At 55.5% G+C, this 20,400-nt stretch overlaps 1 long non-coding RNA gene across 1 annotated transcript; it reads left to right on the forward strand.

Annotated features, from left to right (window-relative positions):
• Positions 1-1,416: 1,416 nt before the first annotated feature.
• Positions 1,417-19,962, forward strand: LOC132028313 (uncharacterized). The gene is made up of 4 exons (XR_009407396.1): positions 1,417-1,621; positions 13,642-13,743; positions 16,069-16,207; positions 19,904-19,962. It is a non-coding gene; the product is annotated as an uncharacterized LOC132028313 (long non-coding RNA).
• The last annotated feature ends 438 nt before the right edge of the window (positions 19,963-20,400 follow it).

Here is a 20,400-nt window from a genome sequence, read left to right on the forward strand (position 1 = left end):
CTACCAGATTAGGAGCCTTTGAAGGTCACGGCTAGTGTCAGGTTCAGCACCCCACCCACCTCAGGGACACTCAGCCACCCCCCACGGGGTGGCACAAGGCCATGTGCTGGAAGGAATCCTGGCCCCGAGGAAGGAGACGGGATGGGTACAGGCCAGGGGTCTGGGAGACTGAAGGAGAATGTGAACAGAGGTAGTTGGGGTCCAGCCGGCCTGGCCACGGACGGGAAAGCTCTGAGCAACAAAGGCAGGGACGAGGTGGCAGTGCTCAACACGGGGCACAGCTGGCCACTGGCAGGAGGCCTCCACGGGCCTCAGAGAAGCTCTTTTCATGTTATGATGGCCGCTGCCCCTTGGAGGACAGTTGTCTTGCCATTCTCCAAGGGCACTGTGGGCCGCCTACACCAAGAAATGTATAAAATCAGCCTGCAAGGCAACAAGCGAGGCGAGTGGTAGAGGGTACCGCAGTGAGCAGCGAAGCCTCTCCCAGAGGTGACTTTAAGCTGAGACCAGATGCTGGAGAAGGAGTCAGCTATGGGAAATTCTGGGGAGAGGGCGTTTTTGGCAGAAAGAACTGCAAGTGCAAAGACCCCGGGCAGGAAAAATGCTAAGGAATCTACGGGAAGCATAATGAGAAAGGGGCCGTAGGGTGAGAGATGGCCATTTCTCACCACTGGGACAGTGCCCCAGCGGGGAGAGCCAGATCCAAGGTCCTACACCATCATGGCCTCCTGTGTGATGGGACAGGCAGGCCCTTTCAGTCTGGGGCCCTGGGCCTCCTTTGCACAATGATGAAGGTTTGGTCTATCGGGGTGCCAGCTTTCCCGAGAGGCAATTTAATTCCTCATGGTCTCCCGTCCCCTGCCATTCCCACCAGACCACAGGACTTCAGGAGCTAGTGTCTTCCCCACTGGGGGTTCCCAGAAAGTCTCAGAACTTCTTCTCCTGTCCTGGGACACTAGGGTTGGGAAAGAGGAAGGAAATTCTCACACACAGCAAACTCCCAGGGAGTTTGCTCATGTTCCCAGGCTGACAACTGGCAACCCTCAGAACTCCGTCCCCCTTCCTCCTCCTCCTCCTCCTCCTCCTCCTCCTCCTCCTCCTCCTCTCCCTCTCTGTCTCCCTCTCTCCCCCCGCCCCCCTTCTCTGGCTTAATGACTTCCACATGGGCCTCTGGCAGCTGGAGCCAAGCCTCCCAGCATTGTCTGAAATCTCCAAATTTAGAAGAAATATGAAAATTGTCAACCACTCCTTCCTTAGGGGGTAAAAGCAACATTCGGCACCGGGGGCAGGTCAAGGCGAGGCGGTCACGTGGCGGGCGCTCGGGCCAATGGGGGGCCACGGGAGGACTCAGCACCCGCCTCACCCCAACACCAGGCTGGCCTCTTCAGCTCATATAAGGTAAAAGACAGAGGGGCGTCTGCGGCCAAGGAGCAACAAGCAAGGAGCTAAGAGGAGGGGGGCCCCGTGCCAGCCGTTTAAAAATGCCCCGTGGCAATGAGGGGTGCCAGAGGCCCGGTCAAGTTAGTTGAGAAGCTATGACACCCCCACAACAATCCCCTAAATGGGCTGGCCCCCGCATCCAGGCTGCAAGGAGCCACACCTGGAACAGATCCCCGGAGAGGTAAGAACCAGTGGCAGACACGGGGTCTGCAAATGTGGGGGGGCATCTGGGGCATCTTCCCCAGGGGGATGCAATATCAGGGGTCTGGTCCTTGCTCTCTTGCTAACATGCACTGTGCTTCCACCTTTCTGGGCCTCAGTTTCCCCATCTGTACAGGGGCTGGACTGGATGATCTCTAAGTGCCCATCCCGCCCTGACCTGCAGTCCCATTGGCCGGGAGGACTCCTGGTGGCTGTGATTACATGGCGGTGGAGGCGGAGGGAGCGGTGGGTGGTAATGTCCCGCCGTCCCCAGCTTCACAGCCATGCCCGGGTCTGTGCCCCGTCTCCCGGCTTCTGCAGAGACACTGCTTCTTCCCTTTTCTGTGAGGTTTGATTTCACAGCTCTGAGAGCCTGGGGCTTCTGGCAAGGAAAACTGTTTTCAAATAATGGTTTCAAGAAGCAAAGCGGGAGGCAAAGCTATGTCAGCTCAGCCTCTGGCAGACAGGCAGAGAGGCAGGAAGGTGAGGGTGCTGGCCGCGGGACGGGGACGTGGGCTCCAGTCCCGCTCGGCCTCTTGCTGCCTGGCCCTGCGGCCTTGGAGAGGCACCCGAGCCTCTCTGGGCCATCTGTATCATGAAACCTTTGGACAATAAGGTCTCCATGCAGGATGTGGCTTCTTGAGTCCTTCTGGAGCCTAAGAGACAGCTGGTGGCAGGAAGTTTCCCCCAGAGTCCCTGAGCTGAGTCTGCCCTTTGACCAGAGACTTAGAGCCCAACCAGATGCCTGAAGCCTACGGAAGCTCTTGGAGGCTGAGCCTCAAGTGACAGAAAGGAGCTAAATGTTCTCTGACTAGGGCCTTGGCCAGGGAAGAACCAGCCCACAGGTCTGAGGCCTCAAGATGAGCCTGTCCCACCCCTGACCCTGCCACAGCCTCTGGTGGGGAAGGGACCGATCAGGGAGTGCAGGACCTCAGAGTGGGATGAAGAGAGACGGACAGCAGAGGTTTCAGGAGGGGTGATGCGGTGTGGTGGGGGCCTCTGAGGCCGGCAGGAGACGTGGGAGGCAGGCTGTGTGGGGTCAGAGGCCTGGGATCCACACTGGGAGGCATGCAGGCAACACAGCTCTTGTGAATATGCTCTGGCCACATCTAGGGCCCAGAGTGGACACAATCCTCCAGCACCAGCCCACCCAACACCCTCTGGTCACATAAGGCCTGAGGCCATAATGGTCCAAAAAGACTCTGGAATCCAAACACCAGGGTCCAGTTCTGGCTTGTTTATCTACCAGACAAGTGGCCTTGGGCAAGTCACTTGCCATCTCTGAGCCTTAGCTTCCTCCTCTATAAAATGGGTCTGGTCTTGGTTCTAGCATCACTCGGTTGTCATGGAGAGTGAGGGACATAGGCATGCAAGGGCAGGGTAAATAGGGTGGGTGTTTGGCTACCGCCAGACTACTCCTCCTGAGGGGCAAGATGACCTTAGCCATGTTTAGAGGAAAGTGGGAATGAGACCCAGACAGAGAGTGCTCAGAGTTGCTAAAGGGAGAATGGGGTCTGGAAAGAGGCAGGAGGCATGAGTTCAAAGGTCAGAGGTGAAGGCACACAAAGTGGAATCAGCTTGAGATGCCTACGAGGCTCGGTGAGGTCTCCTTTCCCGCATTTATAGCACATGGTGTGGGCAATGTGTCCCTCAGTGTGGCGTCTGAACCACAGTACCCTCATTCACTGACAGGGAGTCAGAGTGGGGTCCCAGAAATCTGCATTTTCATTTCCAGCTCCCAGGAGAATTCCCACACAGACCTAGTTTTGGGAATGCTAGGCTGTCGAGCAGCCTGGGTCCTTCCCAGACATAGCTGAAGCAACTGCATCCCTGATCAGAGAGCACTGCTCTGGGTCCCTCAGAGAGCGGATGCCTCGGCTGGGATGGAAGCAGCCGCTCCGCCAGGCCCTGTGCACCACAGTGGTACAGAGAGCATTCTCTCGCGATTATCCCTTTCTGGGCAATCCCGAAGGCCTTTACGGAAATTCCTTCACTTAGTCATCACAACGACCCTGTGACGTGGGTGTAATCATGATCCCCATGGTACAGGTGAGGGAACCAAGGTGAACTGGCTTGACTAATGTCACACTGTCTTGTGCCAGCTGCCTCCGGCAACCCCCCCTCCGCCCCCGCTCTCTCTCCAGGGCTCTCCCACCCCCTGCCCTGCTCCTCAATCACTCCATCCCAGAACTGCCTGCAGACCCTCCAACATTACTCGTGAACGTACACAGAAGATTTCCTGGGAGCCAGGTATCAGGCTGAAGGGCTGGTGGTCTCATTCCATCTTCCTAGGATTACAGAGAGGCAGGAATCCGCATCGTTCCCTTATCCCTAATTTATAGAGAATTTCCTGAGGTCACACGATGAAAACGTGACAGAGGGGATTTGAACCCAGTCTGCAACTCCAGAATGTTTGCTCTTAGCCGGCCCAGCCCAGCCCCTCTGAGAGCAGTGACGAGGAACCCCACTTGAGAGAGGAGACAAGGCTAAGAGCGTGACCTCGCCGGAAGTTGTACCCCCATGTTGTATTAGTTCAAAGCCACTGCTCTCTCTTCAGTCCCGCTGCTGCTGAAGGAAGGAAAGGACCTTGCTTGTCGCTGGTCTCTAAGAACCACCCTGCAGCTCTTTGAGCAAAATCAGCCCTTACCCAGACTGGCCAGTTGTGGGGAATTGCTGGTACGCATAGCCCTGAGGAGTAGAAAGTTCAGGCCCAGAGCTACAATGGACCCTTGGGGCTGTATCTGATTCCCCATGTGAGCCTCAAGGAGCTACAGAGATGGTCGCTGAGGTCCTCCCCACTGGGCTACACCTGGGTCCTGCCTCAGTCACAGCTTTCCAAGAGAACAGTCTCCAGGGCTCAGGCCCATGGGATCATGCAAAAACCGTGATAAAGGCTTTTCCGGATTATTGTCATTATGACAATTTTTGTCTATGTCTCCCGGGGCCCAGGAACCCAAGTTTCTCTGGAATTGATACCTAGAGAGCTTGCTGGGTTCCGGGGTACCTGCCTGTCAGTTTATTTTCCAAAGTGGCTAAGCCAAGTTACACTCTTACCGGCCGCATGTGAGTGTCCCTGTCTTTGGCCACACGTAACATTGTCAGATTCCTTGAAGTATATACATCAATATGTATGTTTTATTTTGTCTCTTTCCAATTTGTATAATAAAGCATGACAGGAGGGTGCCTGGCTGGCCCAATCAGTCAGGCATGCAACTCTTGATCTCAGGGTTGTGAGTTCAAGCCCCCTTTTGGGCCTAGAGATTACTTAAAAAAAAAAAAGGTAAGAAAGTACAATGCTGCTCACTACGGTCCATGTGGGTATCTAGAAATGCACACAGCATGCCCCAAGTGACAAAACATCCAGAAGGCTCTGGGGGCAGGAGCGGGGCACTGCCTGTGTGGCCTATCCCCAGCCTGAGAGTACACAATATGTCCCAAGTAGAGGCCGCCAGCCAGATCATCCACTGGAATTCAGGGGAAAGAGCCCATGGTGGCTGCCGTATCCTAACGGCCTGTCTAGACAGGCCCCATGGGCCTTCACCACGCATGCAAGAGCCCACAGAGACGGCCCCCACCCCGTTGCAAAAGAGGCTTGTGGACAGCCAGGCTTCTCCACCAGAAACCTTGTGTCCAGTTCAGAACATGCCTTTGTGCACAGCACCAGTCTCCCATTCTCATGGCCCATGAAGACCGACTCATCCAGCCCCCTTTTTGTCCAGATGAGGAAACTGAGGCCGACCCCTGAGCCAGCGGGCTTTCAGAGGTCCGGTGAAACTCTGCGCCTAGGTAAAGAGGGGACCGGGGTGGCAAGCCAGAGAGTTGTCAGAGCAGAGCTAAGACACAAGAGGCTGGTGGTTGAATTCTAGATGATCCTCATAGCACCTGTGATGTCGGACATACTGAGAATGCCTGAGTCGTCAGGGATTGGGGTTGTCTGGATTGAATGGGTTAAGACTCCTGAGACCCTCAGAATAGGGGCTAGCACAGGAAGTGCTCCACAACCACTAGTTGCTAAAACATGATAACTGGGGTCCCCCGTCAGCCACATGGGACAAGTCTTGAGACCCCCAGTGGACGCCTGAAACCACACTTAGGACTGGGTCCTAGGCGTACCATGCTTTTCCCCATCCACGCAAACTGATGATAGGGTTTCATTTACACATGCGTCCCAGTAAGACATCAACAATAACTAATAATATAATAGAACAATTACAACAATCCACTGTGATAAAACTTATAGGAACGTGGTCTCTCTCTCAAAATCCCCTACTGAGCTGCACTCATTTTCCATGTGATGCTTCCTGGGAGAGAAAGTGCCTGTGTCACCATGTCGGCACCGTGACATAGCGTTGGGCCACCCCTGACTTTCTGAAGCTAATGCAGAAGGTGGGTCATCTGCTTCTGGGCAACAGCCGTCTATGAGAACCAGAGCTGGGGAGAAGCAGGGACTGCTGTACTACAGGCAGCTTCTTCGGGAGGGAAGGAGGTGCCGTAGTGAGCTTCCACTCTTCTTTCCTCCAGGAGGATAAATTACCCTTGTCCCCTCAAAAATAACAATTGCCATATACCAAGTCTTCCCAAGGGTTGGGCCCTTTGCCCAGTGCTGTCTGAGGTAAGTACCATCCCCTCTCTGGGGACCCAGAGGCTGAGAGATTTAGTCGTTTGTGCAAAGTCACAGAGCTTGTTAGAGAACAAGCCAGAGCTCAAACCCAGGTGTGGCTGACCCCGGAACCCATGCCCTTACTTACACCCCAGCACGGGCCCAGGGACTCTGTGAGCGAGAACTGGTCCTGGTTCCTAGTGGTCTAATAGGACCAACTCTTAGCATTTAGAAAGGGCACCGTTGGAAGCCTGGTGCCTCCTTCTTGACTAAGTATTGTTATGGTAAGGGGATAGATAGAGCCTTCCCTCCCCACACTTGCTCAAAATTGTAACCTCAATCAAACAGTACTTCTTGCCAATGAGCGCCCCTTAGTCTGGGCTGAGTGCCTTTGGGGGCCCCATCAGTCCTGGGTGCCCCCGACCCAGCACAGCCCATCAGAGATTTGAGGAGGGGGCAGTAAGCTAGACCAAGGCTGGAAGAAGCAGCCTCCCCCGACTCCTCGTCAAGTGCCCAATAACGGCCACAAGCCTAGGTTCCCTCCTGAATGGCCCATCTCTGCCCCACGCCATGCTCCAAGGCAGATGGAAAAGCCCCAAACTGGAAAATATACTGTGAGTTTAACAGGGACACAGCTCAGCTGCACTAGCTGCCGCCCCATACCATCCTCCTCCTCGTCCTCATTCAGGCAAACGGGGAAGGAGGCAAAGTATCCCAGAGGGAGGCTGGCATCGCAGGATGGCGTCAGAGTGGCCATGGCACCCACCCCCAGCTGGTCTACTAGGGTCAGAGGGCACTTACCAGTCTTCCCAGAGACTGCCAGACCTCGAGCATATGACCCAACAACCTCATGGAGTCCCAGGGTGTCCGCTGAGATAAGCTCGAACAAGATGGGGAGAAAGGGAAAAACTCAGGCTAAGACTCTGACCCCAGTTCTGCAGCCAACACACTCGGGTAAGTTCCTCTGTCCCTGTGGGCCTGTCGGGCTGTGATGGTCCATGATTTGGGATGGAAGGGAGAGAGTTCGGGTCATCCCACGTGTGACGGTGGTTCCCCAGACTCTCAGGGCAAGAAAATCTGGGGTGGAGGCAGTCAGAGCAACAGAGGTGTGCTTTGGATAGAGAGAGAAGAAAGCAGAAGGCTTTTCAGGTAGAGAGTTCTGTGTACAAAGGTGTGGAGGCGGGACTGGAAGGACATTTCAGAACAGCAAACGATCCTGTTTGGCTGGAACAGGGTAGGTTTAGCAGCTCAGTGAGGTTTGAGGCTGGCAAAGTAGGGGAAGATTTGGCCCTGGAGTGACTTGAATAGCCTGCAACCAAGCTCCATAGACTGGTGGAAGTCCCCGCTGGCGCCTGTCTCTGGGAGGGAGGCCCTTTCTTTACTTAGCCTGTTTATCCCTGGGCCTCCATACCACCAGGCCAAGAGCCCCAGTGCAGGGGAGAGACCTGGGGACTTGGGATTGGTGACTCTGAGATGTCAAATCACGGGACAGGAGACCTCGGGGTGGGGTCAAGAGGGATAGGAAGCCCAAGGACTGTAGTCACCATCTGTTAACCTCAGAAGAGTTTTCTAGGGAACAGGATCTTGTTCCTTGTAGCCCTAAAGGACGGGTCATGCAGCCCCAGAGAGGCTGATGGCAGTGGGATATTAGGAAGGAGTCTCCAATCCTGTGTTGAAAGAAAGATAAGGTGATTGGGAAGCAGTGAGCTCCCCATCACCAGAGTTATACAAGCTTAGCACAGATACTGTGGAGACAAATCAAACATTAGAGGAGTCGGGGCCTCATGGCCTTTCCCACCACCAGCCTGGGTCTTCGCATCACAGCCCTAGCTGTCTTGGGACAATCCTTAAGGACTGAGTTCCCCTGCCATTGGGATGTCAGATTCCCAGCTAGGGATTACATCAGTTCTGCCCTGACTTCACAAGGGCCCTCGGGGGACCCTCCTCCCTCCCACTTCCTTTCACCCCACTGCTGTGTTTTGCCCTTCCCAGGGAGTGCCAGCACTGACCAGGGAGCCCTGGAGCCTGGTTGTAAGACTGGATCCCTGGGGGACACTCAGCCGATGGCCTTCCACCCGAGCAGGAGTGAGGCAGAGGGGGCCGGGGTCCTTGGGAGTTCTGTTCACACGCCCCAGAGAGTCTACATGGAAATTCCAGGAGGGTCACAGGAAAACTTCCAATTTAGAACAAGATGCTTTATTTTTGGTCCCCCTTTCTTTCCTGTCCCTCCTCTTCCCCAGCAGTGGGTGGGGGTGTCGCGGGAGGCTGGGAGAGGAAAGCAAGCCTCTTCTTTGGGCTGAGTCACAGAAAGAATGAGTGTGGAGAGACGGGATGTGGGCAGACGGGAAGAGGAACCATACAGGGCCTGGGGAGGTAGACGGCCATGAGGGAAAGAGTCAAGGGGATAGCCAGGCCCAGGCGGTGTCCTGGGCAGTGAGCATGAGGGATGCCTGGACACTCAAGACCAGAGCTCCGTGAACTATGGGTTCAAGCTGGGGTCAGAGAATCAGCCTGGGTTCCCAGAATAGACAGAAGGTCTCCGGATGGGGGCTCCCAGGAGTCTCAGGCTCTGGGTCCCCATCTCAAGGGACTATAAAGCTACAGAGCAGTACTAAACCCATCTCATTCTCCCTGGTGATCTGGGTAGGTGTTTAGTAACCATTCCTGGCATGGAATTTTAAACTCCTCCTGTCATAATCCTGTTAGAGCCAAAAGGCACCTTCAAGAACATCAGGTCCCTGTCCTCAGGTGATAGATGCAAACAAAACCTTGAGGCCGATGGCAGGGAGGGCCTGGCCCAAGATCACACTGCCCGAGTGGCTGCCCAGCCCTGTACATCCTTCCCTGCCTCTTCCCTGCCTCTCTCCAGAAATAGAAACGATGGTATGGTCCTCAAAGCCAAGGAAAGGGATCAGGGGAGAGGGAGGTGCCCTGCCAGGATATAACTATCTCCAAAAAGTAGGCAAAGGGTGATGGTGTGTTTGAGCTCTGGCAGCTTTGCCCAGGAAGGCCCTTTTGCTGGCCAGAGAGAATCCCCCAAACTGTTGGCTGCTGCAGAGGGAGGCCTCCTGCAGAGGAAAGAGCCCAAGGCTGGGAGGGGAAGCCCTGGGTTCTATTCTTGGCTCTGCCCCAACCCTCCACATAACCTTGAGCATGACCATGAGCCTGAGGCCTTTCCTAGTCTTAATGTGTCTGGGGAAGGGCTGGCCCCAACCAGCTTAAACAGTCAGAGGATCCATTCGTGATCTACCTCAGTCTCCAGTGAGGCCTCGTCTCTGTCTCCGTCCATCTGAGCTTTGGCCCCAGCGGAGGAAAGTAGGTCAGGCCCAGGAAGAAAACAACAGCCTACAGATTCCCCTCTACCTGGGACAGCGTATTCTATGCCCAAGCTCTGCCATCCAGCCTTGTAATTCCCAGAGAGGCCAAAAGCTAAGAAGGCCCTTCAGATTACTCCAGTGAGAAGACCTGAGACCAGAGCGGTTCAGCAGATCACTCAAGGTCACACAGCAAACTGTGTGCAAACAGGGAAGTGGGTCTTGGGTCTCCTGATGCCCAGGCCAGTGCTCTCTCCACTAACCACACTGCCTGTTAGAATAATGGGCTTGTGAGCCTGGGATCTATTTACCTTGACACCTCAATTGTCCCCATAGGGAACCTGCAGTCTCTTACCTTCTCTGGGATACAGTTTCTTCTAAAAACAGGGAGATGGGGTAGACCAGATATCTATGAGCCCTTCCACCCCCATCACTAGGGCTACACCAGGACCCCGGGCTTTCCAGGGCAATCACCTCAGCCCTTGCTTCACAGGGGATGGAGCTACCCAGGCCAGGACATCCTACCAAATCACAACCCCCACCCAGACTGTCCCACTCCAGACCCCAGGGCTGGGCTTTGTCCAGAACTACAGGCTCTGGCCCAGCTCCCCCTCCGAGGATCTGAATTTTTCTTACCATAAAAGGGCAAGCGTGCCTCTCTCCCGTTCCCTGCTGCCAGCCCCGCTGGGGGAAAGGCTGAGCTATTTTTAGAAAACTCAAGGGTTTGCTCCTGAACTCAAGATGGAGTCTGTCTGAGCCTTTAGCCGGAGAGCCCCTTCCCCATCTCCTCCGCCCACCTTCTCTCCCTCCTCCCCTCTCCCCGCCCCTCCCCCCCTCCCTCCTCCCCTCCCTCTTGCCCTCACTCTCGGTCAATCTCCAATCTCCCCTCCTTTATTCTCCCCTTCTCCTCTCTCTTCCTCCCTCTCACTTCGCTCTTCTCCCCAGTATCAGAGCCAGCTCCCCTCCCCCAACTCCCTCCTCCAGATCTTGCTTTGGGAGGATGGAGAAAGTAAGACATCTGCACCCCCATCCCCTTCTTAAACACTATTTACAACATAAATTCCAAACATCCGCCATCTGGTTCTAGGAAGGGCCAAAAGATATTTAGAAAAGGAAGTCATGATTATTCCATCTTCAAAGCCAAAGGAACTTAAAGGCCCCCTCTCTCCCGCCTTCCTCCCAGGGCCCCTTTGCTAAGATCTAACTGATTAGACTCCCTCGGTGAGTAGAAAGGGTCAGTCCCAGCTGGGCCTTTGCTTGAGTCCCTTTGAGCTGGTTGCTTCTCCTCTCCGAACCTCAGTTTCCCTGTCTGAGCAATGGGTGCGTGACTAGAGAGCCTACAGCACTAACGTCCTAAGACTGAGTCCTGCTGCAGAAAACCCACCTGGTCCAGGTCCCTGGGGCCTGCTCTGGGCTGAGCCGTGGGGTGGGAAAGGGGGAAAGGAAGAGGCAACTGCGCCAGTCTCCACCCTGAGGCTCCTTCTCTCTCATTCCATAAGATCATGGAACATCGATGCAGAGTTTCCTTCATGCTGACACTAACCCTGAAGGGATGGCCTGGTCGAGCCTTCCCCCTACCTATCTATCCATGGAGCCCAGACCCTTCCCACCACATCACAGTGAGGCCCAGAGAGGGGAAGGCACTTGTCTACAATCACACACAATCACTTGTCTACAATTACAGGTGACCTGGTGTCTAACCTGCTGCTTTTTCCAGCACATTCCAGAAGAAACCAGCATTTGTATTATCCAAAAAGCATCACTCGGTCTCAGCAAACTGGGACCCTGGAGGTTCCAGTTCTTTGGGAAGTAGACAGGACAGAAGGGAAAACTATTCCCTTTGTTAGGTTTCTTTGTGTGTGTGTTTTTTTAAACAGACAGCATGCTAGGGGGAAGTACTGTGGACAACAGGCACAACAAAGACCAAAATGAGAAGTCTCCTTGCTTCTGGAGATGCACAGCCTTGCCAGGACCCACACGCCTCCATCTACACTGAAAAATGTTTTCTCTGCTCACAACCGCCTTTCCGTAAAAAAGAACACAGGCCTGACACAATGCCATGAGACACTGACTCAGGTTGTCCTTCTGTAAAAAAGGTAGCAGGAATAGTCGGTCTCACAGGGGAGCCGTGGAAATGTGTGTTGGGCTTGCCACATGACCTTGAAGGCATGTTGTAACCTCTGCTGGCCTCAGTCTCTTCATCTGTAAAATGGGAATGACAATGGTAGCTAACTCCTGAGGGACTGTGCAAAATCCTCTGTACAAGAAAGTACTTGGCAAGTGTTTAGCACCTTGAAAGCTATTGTTATGATTACAGCATGTCCCAGTGTAAGTCACGATATGATGGCTATTGTCACTGTCACTACGTGTCCCTGTTTTTGGTCTCACTGAAAGGTCAGGGTGTAGGAGAGACATGGGGATCCTCTGCCTGCACCACCCCTGCCCCAGAGTCTGAGCATCTCGAGGCAGCCCTGATCTTCTGGGCCAGGCAGGTGGGGGCCCCTTTCCTCTCCCTGTCCTCCTTTTCCTCCAGGACTCTCCATTCAGCCTCCAACTGCATTCCCAGGGTTGGCTCAAAAGTCCCCAGCAGCCGCCTTCCCTGGGGAGGAAGTAGGGAGCGTGTGAGGCTAGTGAACTTAGCTGGGGTGTCGAGGGGGTGGGAGGGCGTCCTGGGAACAGAGGCCCAGAGAAGCCACATAACAGAGGGGCCATGGAACGGGGCCCCACACGGTAGCTCCCACCCCCAGCTTCCACATCTTCTCTGGATGCCTCTCTGGACCTTTGCCCTCATCCTTCCTGCTTTCCTTTCTCCCGTGCCTATGTCTCGCTGCGGGCCCAGCCCTGGGCTCATAATGGAAATCGCAGCCACGTAAGTGGGCTCACGGTGTGCCACCCACTGAACTTACGCTTGACGTTGACTTTATCTGACGTTCACAGACAAGCCTGAGGTTGGGGCCCAAGTTCAGAGAGGTGAAGCCACCGGCTCTCAACCACACAGCTTGAAAGAGCTGGGGGCGAGATTCAGGGCAGATCCGCCTGGCTCTGGGGCCTGTCTTCTCTGCTCTTTGCAAGTAAATGGCAGAAACCCCAGGACCCTTGAGCCCAAGGAGAGCACGGGCTGTAGGACATGCACACGCATAAGGGAGCCAAGGAAGGGGAGCTGAGGGCAGGGAGCCCTCTCCCGAGGGAGCCGATATGGGCACAGGTTCGTGAGCCTGCACGGAGCCCTGACCTTAGCCCTCTCCCACTGTGGTGCCATCTGGCTCGCAGATGTGGCCCATTCCCAGGCCCTTGTGTTCCCTGGAAATGAGCAAGGCCAGCAGAGGGCACAGCGGCTTTTGCAATGACCGTAACGATGTGAGTTTTGTTTCAGGGTCAACCAGCCGGCTGCCCCTCTGGCTCCAGAGACAGCTGGAGGGAGCATGAGCAGCCCCAGGGTCAAGCTTGCCTCTGGTTCTCACTAGCAGTGACGAGCCTGGGCACGTTGCAGGGCGTCTCGGAAGCCCAGTTAAGCGGGGAAGTTAGTCCTACCTCTGGCCATGGTTGCGAGCACACCTGCGGTTATGGAAGGAGGCCTTTGCAGGGTGAGAGCCTCGTGCAGCTGGAAGTGGTCACAGGTGGCCCCAGGGCTGTCCTTTCGGCCTTGGCCATGGTATTAACCCCAAGTTTTGACCTGTCCCTAATTGGCTCCTTTCTGACGTGTGAGGCTGGAGGTGGAGCCATTTGTCAAAGGCCTGCCGGGAAACTTCCTTCCAGAACCCTCTTTCATGATGGGGCCTTAGTGTGCAGGGAAGGGAAAGTGGCCCCTCTTGCTCTCAGGGCTTCTTGCCCCTCACAAGACACCCACTGAAAACCAGGCAAGCAAAGTGGCACCGTGGCTGCCTAGGGCCCGGGGAGCAGGCTCTTTGGGGCCTGGAAGTTCCCAGCACTTTCAGCCTGCGGCTTCTGAGGACCCAACTTAAGGCCGGGCCCATCCTCAGGTCCTTGGGGCCCGGAGGCCCAGTCAGGACCCCCAAAGGGTAGGCTTTGGCCAGAGGGCACCCCAGCATCCTTCTAAAAGGCCATCAGTGTCTTTGTTTCTCACAGGCAAGGCGCTGGCTGGAGGGAGCCACTGCTACGACCCTGCGGAGAGGGCCCTCCTGAGGACCAGAGAGGAGGGCGGCAGCAGGGGTTCCCAAGAATAGAGCCGTGAGTGTCTCCCCCGCCCCCACCCTGCGCCCACACCCCCTCTACAGCCCCACCCCTGCCGCTGGAGGCCCAGGCAGGAGCCCTGCCTCTTAGGACACACTCCCTATCCCAGCCCTCAGAATGACCGAGAAACCAGGTCTTGGGAATGGGAAGACTTGAAGGAAGGCCCCTGCTGGTGGAGGGGGTGCTGGCAATTCAAGGTGGCTAGGCGTGGGTTGTGGGCGAAAAGAAATGGAATCAAAGAAGGGAAAACAAACCAGGAGGCAAAAGTCCACCCCATCCCAGGCTCCCAACCAACTAGCAAGGCAAAGCCTGTGTGCTACAGAGAACAGATTTGGGGGCCACATGGAGAATGACAGCAAGTATCCCTGGGAAGGAGTAGACAGGGCCAGGCTCTAGGACCAGGTGAACCCAAGGTCGGTCAGCCTGGTGATAACAGAACCAGCTCCCGGAGGTTAGGAAGGGTCCAGGAGCTCAGGCTGGAGCCTGGGGTGTGTAGCGCTGGGCAACAGTGAGGCTCAAGAAACCAGAGCAGTAGCCCCCCCCACAACAATCCATCACATTCTTCTACACTTGCCAGTTTCAGACCTTGGCACGTGGAGCAGGCAGGGTGAGGTACAGTCTCCGTAGGACAGGTAGAGAAACTGAGGCACGGGGAAGTAAGTGAAGGAACTCTCACAGACAGTCAGTTGCAGTGAGGGGTTCCGGCACCAGATCTCCTGAGGGTGGAAAGAGTGGACAACAGGATCTGGGAGTAGGAGGAGGACACATGGCTCTGGCAAGAAGCTGACCCTGTAGGACAGGTGAAGAGGCCCAGGCCTGGCTTACATAATGCAGCACACCTGTTCACCTCGGCACGGCCCATACCTGCGAGCAAGCGGGTGCTCCAAGCACAGCGCGCACACGCGGCGCTCCCTCCCTAGCCAGCGCGCCTCAGAGCCTGGGTCTAAACAAATTAGATTAAGAGGGCTGCAGGCACCTTGCCGCCATCCCCCACCCCCTGCCCCCACTGTCCAGCCCCGACACTGAGCAGGCGTGCGAGCTGCCAGCTGCGGTCTCTCGGCCACGCTGACAGCCCGGCCTCAGCCCCGGAGACCTGCCCCCAGGCCCCAGGAAGAGGGCCTCGGGTCGGACAGGATGCCAGGATGATGGATGAGCTAGCTCAAGAGCACACAGGATGTCGGTGCTTGTGCAAGGCTCGTTTCTGAGCTGTTCCCAGCAACCCACCCCTACCTCCCCTCCCGCAGCCCCTCCCGAGATCTTGGCCGCCAGGGCCCAGAGCCCAGGCCCTGAGCAGATCCACCCTCCTCCCTCAGCCCTGCAGCTGGGCAAGAGAGAATGGCTCAGGTTGGGAGACACTGGCCTGGGGATGAGACAAGGCAGGCACTTCACAGCGAAAAGGGACTTATGAACAGACAATGCCAATTATAAAAGAGACATCTCCGTGCTTTCCCATCCATTGTTTTGCTCAATCCTCAGAGTGGATGTGGCAGTTGGGAGATGATGCCCATAGCACAGTTCTGACTACTGAGGTCTGCTATTAAATGATTCCACGACTTCCCTTTCCTGAGCTGAGTCTGCTGTCCAGCCCTGTGTGAGGTGCGGGGGACACCAAAACAGGACAGCCTCCTTAGGGCCGGGGCCCTGGGCACTGGGGCCCCCTGGTCTCCTATGACACATGTAAGCGTCTGAGTGTTATCACTTAGAGCAGCCTCAGCAATCAGCCCATCAGAACACAGACCCCAAAGTTCAAACCCTGCCTTGCTCCCTTTCTAGCTGGATAGCTGTGGTCCAGCTGGCCTCTCCAAGCCTGTTTTCCCTTCTGTGAGATGGAGTACAAAACTCCCCCTTCGTGGGGCTGACTGTGAGGATTAATGAGTATTTTTCCATACCCCCTTTCGACACGGGGAGAAACAGAGGTAGAAGTGGGAGAGGGCTTGGCCAAGGTCACACAGTGAGTTGGGGATGAAGTCAGGACCAGGTTGAGACCCCCCCCCGCCCCCCTCCCCCATCCTCCCATATAAATCCTCCCCACTGGCCCCACCCCAAGTAACCCAGAGGCCAGGCCAGACTATATAGGCGACTCTGGGGACATGTCCTGGGATCCACCCAACACCTTCAACCCTGCCCTGACCTCTGCAGCACCAGAGTCCCAGGTGACCAGCCGTGGCCCCCAGCCCTCAGTGGTGGTGGAGGTGGGGAAGCACAGGGACGGGCTCCCAGCCCAGAGCGGCCTGGCCATATAAGGGAAGAAGCCAAGGAGGCCTCCTCACTCAGGCCTGGCGAGAAAACCCAGACAGCCACTGTTTATTTTCTCCTTCCCAGCCTCCCGGAGCTTCCCAGGAAGGCAGAGGTTCCCCTGTCTCGGCTTCACGATATTTCCTGAAGACAGTGGAGAGAAGGGAGGGCAAATTGGCCCATTCTCTGGGAGCAACCCTCCCAGCCTGCCACCAGCCAGCACCAGGTAAGAATCTGCCCTATAAGAGACCAAGGCCACCTGTTCGACCATCTCCTTTGACAGAGGGGATATGGAGCCACAGAAAGGGGAAGTACCTGGGAGAAGTGACCACACCAGCTGGTGATAGAGCTCAGGTCTCCCAAGTGGCCCCCCATCTCCTAACTGGGGACCAGGAGCCTCTCGTGGGGCAAGTGGAATAGGAGGGCTACCGACCAAGAAGACCAGGGGTCAGGGCCAGCACTGTCTGCCTGCTGGGCACGTAAGAAAGACTCAAAGAAAGAGTTCCCAGGGCAAAGAGAGCCAAGAGGGCACCCTTCCTGCATCTCTGCCTCCCCTCCCAACCCACCAGCTCCTCCTCCGGGAAGCCCTCCCAGTTTCCCCCTGGGACAGGAAACTCTTTGTCCTCTAAGACCTTGGCAGTCCTTTCTCAGGCTCTCTCTTGTGCCACTTGGGTCTGCCCCCTATTGACCTTGCGAGGGATGTTTTCCTTCCATCTCAGCCTGATTGCGTTCCTCCAGGGCAAGGACCCAGTCGGGTTCAGTCCCACCTCCCCTTGGCAGGTAGAAGATGCCCTAAGTTGGCTGAATGTCCCAGTGAAATATTTAGACCCTGTCCCAAACCCAAAGGATTGCTGACGTGGCTGGGGGAGGAGACATTCAGCATAGAGGTTAAAATGAGGGCGCCGAGGGTGGCTGTTCTGAGTTAGGAACCCAGCTCAGCTCCTAACTCCATGGCCTTGGAAAATTCCCTTCCCACAGAGACTTGGAGACACGGGATTAGCACAATTAAAACAGTCAATAAATGACTGTTTTTATAACAGTCAACATCCCCAGATTTTTCTAGATACAAGGGAACAGGACGGTGCAGCCTATAGCCAGAGGAGAGGGAGGTAAATAATATTCTCCCGGTCAAAGTTTGCTCATGGAGCCCCTCTCCCTGCATCAGAGTTTCTCCCACTGGACCGTGGGGTTGCCTCCCCCATCTACTTCCCATCGCCATAACCAGGAGAGGCGCCATCTTTGCTACAACATTGGGAGCCTAGTGGGGTATGCAGGAAACAGCCCTCAACTCCCCTGCTTCAAACCGGGCTGTGACAGTGGCACCATCTCCCCTCCACCTCGGTCCTCCACGTGGAGGTGACAACACTGCCCCAGCAGCCTCCCTGGCTGAGCTGAAGGCTAAACGCAGCGGGGCACGGTTTCCCCAACCGCCACCTCTCAGACACCGGCTTCAGTATTTTTCCCCTCTCTGCAAATGGTCTTAGTATCTGTACATTTAACAACTTTTTTTTTTTTTTTTAAGATTTTATTTACTTATTTGACACAGAGAGAGAGAGAGATCACAAGTAGGCAGAGAGGCAGGCAGAGAGAGGGGGAAGCAGGCTCCCCGCTGAGCAGAGAGCCCAATGCAGGGCTCGATCCCAGGATCCTGGGATCATGACCTGAGCCAAAGGCAGAGGCTTTAACCCACCAAGCCACCCAGGCACCCCAGTACCTGTACATTTAAGATGAGTCATTTGTACTGCCCATGAAAACCTGTAACACTGCCCATCATGAGGAGATGAAGGTTAGAGGAAACAGAGCGAAAATGGAACGGTATTAACCCACTTCCCCTGGTCCAGGGCCTTGGAAGTCCCTGAGCCTGAGGCCTAAGGCCTGAGAGGAAGAAGCAGGAGCGAGCAAAGTGTCAGAGACAGGAAAGCACCAAACAGGCTTTGTCCCCAGGGTAAACGGAAAAGCAAACTGACAGGTAGTAACTCGGATCACTGTCTTCCACAGGCAGTGAGTGCGGAGCCCCACCCCACGTACCCCACAGAGCTGTTCCCTCTCCGTGACCCCGTCTGCCGGTGCTGGAGATGGGGGAGGCCAAAGTCAGGCTGAGAAAGGCTTTGGAGACCGTTGTGCACCAAGGAATGCAGGACTAGCTTTATCAGCTCTGTTCCTGGTCATGAAAGTTCACTTTGTTGGGACGACCCCCAACCCCGGCTTCTTACTGAAACCTCCGAGTGGGGCAGGCTGAGCATTTTTTCTCACGGGGCTGTTGGTGGGGGCCATCCGAGAGTGGAGTGGACAGGCTGTGGGCCTGGTGGGTCCCGACTAGAACCACTCTCCAGACAGATGCAGTTTGGAAAGATTTCCTACAAGAGAATTCCATATTAGAGAAAGGCATTTCTTTGGCTGGGATTACCTCAGGAAGGGGCTGTCTCGCTCAGGGGGCACATGGGGACTGACCTGCCCCAAATGGCAGACCTGAAAGAGAGACACTCTTCGGATCAAGGCCAGATTTCAGATTTCTGGTAGAGGCCTAAGAGACACTTTCTTTTTAAGAGGGTGTTTTTTTTGGTTTTGTTTTTTGTTTTTTGTTTTTGCTTTCTTCCAGCCCTAGGGAAAGTCTACACACCCCTCCTTGGGCCTTCAGATATCTTTGAAAGTATCTGTCATCTGTTATCAAGGCCATAGCAGTAGACACCCAGCAAAGCAGGAAGGTCCTCCGGGGGGTGCCCTGGGAGCTTGGTGGGGCGGGAGGAGCAGAGGGAGTTCTGCTCGCTCACTCAGAGGTTCCCACACAAGCCAGGTCTCAAGAGGAAAATGAATTATCTACATGGACCATTCAGTCATCCACCAAAAGGCATTCCCTTGGGCCCATTACCATGTACAAAGACCTCAGCAAGCCCCAAGGATACCCCCAAATTAACAAATGTGGGCGCTATCCCCAGGGAAATGCATACTAGCCAAGACAGGCCTGGATACGGCTGGAAGCTGCTTTCAGGGGTGAGCACAGCCAGCAGCCGGGTCCCTTCCCTCCCAGGGGGGTCATGCAGCCCACAGGTGTAGTGCAGGATTAGAAAGAGAGCTCAGCATGCATGAGGACATGGACCAGGGTGTCCCGATGTCTGAGGAAGTCAAGGAGGGCTTCCCAGAAAAAGTGACCTTTTGAGTAGACACTGAGCTCACAAAGAGACGGGCAGGGGGCACAAGGGGGAACAGCACAGCCCCTGAGAGCCCAGAGGCAGGGGTACGGGGGAAGAGGAAGAGGCATCGGGGTTTTTGGTGAGAGTTTCAGAAATGAACCAGAAGGAGGAGGAGCACTTTCACGATCTTACTTACGCATGGAAGAGAAATGACCATACTTACATTTGAAAACTCACTCTGGAAGGGTGTCTGGGAAGTTGGGGAGGGGGGAGTGGAAGCAGGGAGAACAGGTAGGAGGCCAAGGCTAATGTTTGATGGTGTAAACTATCAAGCACTGTGAACGTGATGTTTGGCTCGAGTGTACAGAGCATAAAGGTGGGGCACGGGGTCACCATATTGGGTGAGTCCATTTATTGGAATGTCTAGAACAGGCTGCTCTTGAGACAGAAAGCGGTCTGCCCAGAGCCAAGGGTGGTGGGGGTGAGGGGCGGATGGGAGATGGGAGGGGCTGAATGATAAGAGGTCTCTGGCTGGGGTGATGAAGTGTTCTCAAACTGATTGTGGCGGTGTTCGCACAAGTGGTGAATGTATGAAAAACTGTCTCATTGTACACTTTGAGGGGGGTGGTTACCTCTCCATAAAGCAAAAGAAAAGAAACGGAAGGTGGAGGGCTGGTCCCAGAGGGCTGGGAAGCCAAACTGAGCATGAGAGGGAGACACTGTGGGGACAGTCACAGCAGTCTTGGGAAGAATGGGGCTGCGGCCCCGCTGACACCCCATCTCCTGCCTAGGGTGGAACCCCGCCGCCAGCAGCTCCCGGCTCTGAGCCGCGCCCTGTCTCCCAGCCTGAGGTGCAGTGCTGCATCTCTGGTCAGTTGGGAGTCTGAGATGAAGCACTGTAGCTCGGGAAGGGAGAAGTTGGTCTGCCACCATCACCCTGGATGTGGTAAGTGGTGACGCTGCTTGGGGATATCGGGAAGGATAGAAGCGTTTCCAGTTTCTGTGCCACCGCCGGCCGCTCATGCCGAGGAAGTTTCTGGACTCAAGGCTGACCCATGCCATGATTGGCTTCATGATTCTGACCGAATCCTGACTCCTCTGGGCACCCCAGTGGGTCCATCTGTAACTGAGGTGTTGGGGGACTCTGCGGGGGCCGGTACGCGACATCCTGCCTCTGCTTTCTCTTTCCGAGCCCATGGTGGACCCTGTCCATCAGTCATGGCATCCTTTCTAGAAGAGTTCAGAGGCGCCTCTGGAATCCTCCTCGACACTAAGTCGTGGAGAGCTG

Source organism: Mustela nigripes, chromosome 12 (genome assembly GCF_022355385.1).
Source record: "Mustela nigripes isolate SB6536 chromosome 12, MUSNIG.SB6536, whole genome shotgun sequence".
NCBI lineage: Eukaryota > Metazoa > Chordata > Mammalia > Carnivora > Mustelidae > Mustela > Mustela nigripes.